Here is a 3984-nt window from a genome sequence, read left to right on the forward strand (position 1 = left end):
TAGGAAAACAGAATTGAAAAATCTGTGTAAATAGCGAAGAGTTCTTTTTCAAGTACCTCATAAAGGCGTGTCTTCAAAGGTTATGGAATGACTAGAATACAAGTCTACAATGAGTTCAACGATTCGACATGCTTGTCAGTAACTGAAGTATTATGGTCATACATATGGATAGTGTGTCAATCAAAAGGAAGAAGGAGATAACGCATACAAGATAAAATCCAACATACTGCCTATTCCGTTGGTTATTAATTCGCCTCTACAAATTCAAGGCTGATCTGGCAATTACAAGGACCTCATAGATGAGTTATTGAAGGAGAGTCCGTGTCGGTAAAGTGGGGCCAACCACTTCAAAATCCTTGACATAGTGCGCAACCTCCACTCACTGTGAAAGTTGAGATACGCGAAGATTTAGGGGGTTAAACTTTATTTTTAAAACGGAAGCTTCACTCCTGAAAACACACTTTACAGTTATAGGCCAGTCTTCGCTGAACGTGAATTTACATAGTTAAATGATGCATACCAAGGTGAGATAGGTCGATTTTAAGTTTCACATTAAGAACATAAAACTGCATTGTAAGTTATGCTTCTTTTTTAAGGTGCTCCAAAACAGCGCTCGTAAAGTGTTGTCGAATGACCTGGACGCACGTCTTCATTGAGCTAATGGAGTTTCCGACTGGCTGTAGGTAGCCAATCTTGTCTAACTTTTGTTGATCTTGGAGGACAATTTTAGTGTTGATGCTTAGGAAAAATTTGAACTGTTATTTATCGACACTTCCAATTCCAACAAGTAGATGCTCAGAAAATGATTTGAACTGTTATTTATCGATACTTATACGTGTCAATGCTCAGGAAAATATTTTAACTGTTATTTATCGATACTTCTTACTTGAACATTTTGATGTATTTTATGTGTTTGATAAGTGGAAACTAGTTGTGAGTAAACACGTACTTTTTGTTTTTGGTAAAAGCAAAGTTGAGCACCTCTATTTCAAAGACTGCACAACATTTGTGGTCGTCGCGGGGGTTATAGAGGGCTTGCAAATACCTCTTGAACAGGAAACAGTAGGTTGTGGTCGTCACGATGGGTGTAGATGTTAGGATTGGGGGCTGAAGTTAACCTTTATCATGACTCTGTCTTGTAAATCGTATGAAATTACAATAACTATGGACATCTCAATCACTAGAAATTTAATGCATTTGTAATCGGTTTCTGCTGGGGGGGGGTTTAAATACTTTTTTTGGGGTTAATTTTGGAACGTCTTCGATTGAATGTCTTTTCTGTTGTAAGAATTGTCTTCGTAATTGGTTGATTGCAAATGCTGTACACTTCCCACCGACACAAGTGAGATGAAAACCATAAACAATCATAGATATAACTTATAGTAAAATAGGTACAGTTTAGATACAATAGGAGATGGGTTGTTTCGACCCTAACCCTGCCATTCAATTCCATCCCTGGCTGGGTGGGACATAGCAAAGATAAAAATTTCCCCCACTCGGAATCGAACTCATGTCGGCTGCGAGCAACGGAGAAGAACCTACGTAGTGTACTACATCACTGACGCCTATGTATCTCTACTTTTTGTCTGTTTGCATACACATATTACACAAATTATATTTCAGGATCGGTATTAACATAATAGGCACTCATAGAAATATTTCGGTGAACGTACATTTGCAAACCCTCACCCGCCAATTAGAACTTACTTGCTCTGGTTTCTGCAGTCGCCACTCTAAGAAAGTGGGTGGTTATCTGGTGCTTTTGAGTAGGTTTGCTCCTTCTTTCATATAGACATTCAATCGTCCTGATCTCTCCTCTTTTTTTGTGTCTGTTACTCTCGGGTAACCCCTCTAATCTTCTGGACCCACGTGACATTATTGAGCACCAAGTGCCGTAAAACTCTTACTAAAAATGTAAGCTCCCCGAAAGGCCACATATCAGTCGTTATGTCGTCAACGTGAAATACGCTTTACTTTAAGCATATTGACAGGGTGGGGGATCCAGAGACCTTTAATCATTTCACTTTTTTAAATCATGCAAAGTAAGTGCATCAATCATTGTTCATTGTACATTGTACTTAAAAACTGAATGTAAACCTGAAACTGCTACTTAAGTATGTAAAATGTTGTGGTTTTTCCCTGTTTTCAATAGCAACATTTGAAGTCTTGTGATCCAGATTCTATAGAATTGTTGTTGTTTTTTTAAACTCTCATTAGTTCAGAACATAGATAATACGAATGGTTGTTGTTGTTGTTTTTGTTGTTGTTGTTGTTGTCTTTATTTCCCCTCCTTTTTCCTCGTATGTGTCTCTCTAGATCTAGTAACTCCTCAAATCGTCGGCATTTATACGATCTTTTCGTGTTGCAAGTGCCGCAAAACTCTTTCTAAAACTAAAAACAACAAAATGAACTAAACAAACACTTATTATGATTTATTTGGTCTTAACACGTTTTTAAAAAGTATCTTAGCATTTTTCAGGCTGTATGTCCAGTCTCGATGTTTTGTCTGTAATTTTATTATCATTATTGTTGCATTGTGGGAAAGGAATAAAAGATGACGTGACTACAATTTGTCTTCTTTTCTTATTATGTATGTGTAAGCTTTTCTCTAGACCAACTTTAGAATTACAATATTTTATCTGCTCACCGCTCAGTACCTGGTTCTGAGAAATCTGACATAAAAAGTGTTGATTTTTACTATATATGTCAAGCATTTTCGAATGCATTTCTTCGAATATCTTACGATTTTGATACAGCAGATACATTTCTTTTGTTTTCCGACCTCATGGTCTAAGCACCTTGAAACGGCCAGAAATGTCAGATAGAACTCTGTAATTCTGAGGTGATGTTTTGTCATTGTAAACCAAGTTAGTTGTAAAAAGATTGTATTGTTTTTCGCCCCATAGCTGGTGATTGGAGGACGCTACTGGTAGGTTCTACTTTTTTACTTTGCCTCTGCTGTTTCTGTCTCTCAGTCTACTGTCTTACTATTTACCCGGCACTGAATGATCCTTATTGTGTTGATACGCTTCTTTTTATTCAAGCAAACAAAGACCGTTATTGACACACTCTTGATCATTAAAATTTAAGAGGTAGGCTGCTTCAACTCTGTTTGCCAAGGCCAACCTGGAGAGAATGAGAAACCCATCCCAACGGACAGGTGGAAATGCTAGTGAAAACTTTTTCAAAGGGGGAGGGGGGATGTTGTTCAATACAACGCGAGCTGAGTGTTGCCTATAGTACATACTCCAGTTTCCGATTTCTCTGAGTTTTATCACAGCTGTCGAAGTTGTTGAAAAATCTTTCTTTTGAGCCCAAAATTACCTGGTTTAATGCTCTAGTCCCGTAACGTTTTTGTTTCATTTTATACCAATTCCCATTTTTGAGACTGAAATTATGATTTTGAGACCAAAAAAGGGAGGGAGAAAAAGAAAGAGAGAGGGACAGAGAAAGAAAGGAACAAGGAAAATAGATTTTAAAAAGAGACAGGGAGAGGGAGATCGAGAGAGAGAGAGAGAGAGAGAGAGAGAGAGAGAGAGAGAGACAGAGACAGAGACAGAGACAGAGAGAGACAGAGACAGAGAGAGAGACAGAGAGACAGAGAGAGAGAGAGAGAGAGAGCCAGAGAGAGAGAGAGAGAGAGAGAGAGAGAGAGAGAGAGAGAGAGAGAGAGATTAGTTTACGTATAAACAGGAAAAGTGGACCTTGTACAATATAGCACTGAGCTCAAAAGAAGCACGCCGATACACAATTCGTCTTTTGGTGCTTGGGAAAAAAAGATAGACGGACAAGAAAGACAGACAGTAACAAAAAAAAGCAACGACAAGAAGTAGAACTGTGATGGTCTTCTTGTTTAGTTAAGTTGTAGTAAGCGTTTTATCGAACAACAACACAAACAGGACATGTTATATTTGCCGAAGATTAAAAGTGCTACTTCTGGAGTAATATGCAAAGAAAAAGAGGCGAGATAAGGACAATTGGTAT

General features: G+C 38.0%; 1 protein-coding gene across 1 annotated transcript in view; it reads left to right on the forward strand.

The window, feature by feature from the left end:
• LOC101864566 overlaps positions 1 to 2569 on the forward strand; it is a 10536-nt gene extending 7967 nt beyond the window's left edge. Inside the window, exon 3 of the mRNA XM_005109914.3 lies at positions 1 to 2569. This exon is cut by the window's left edge and continues 2038 nt beyond it. The gene's annotated coding sequence lies outside the window, so the exon portion shown is untranslated.
• The last annotated feature ends 1415 nt before the right edge of the window (positions 2570 to 3984 follow it).

This window comes from Aplysia californica, unplaced genomic scaffold (genome assembly GCF_000002075.1).
Source record: "Aplysia californica isolate F4 #8 unplaced genomic scaffold, AplCal3.0 scaffold00829, whole genome shotgun sequence".
Classification (NCBI taxonomy): domain Eukaryota; kingdom Metazoa; phylum Mollusca; class Gastropoda; order Aplysiida; family Aplysiidae; genus Aplysia; species Aplysia californica.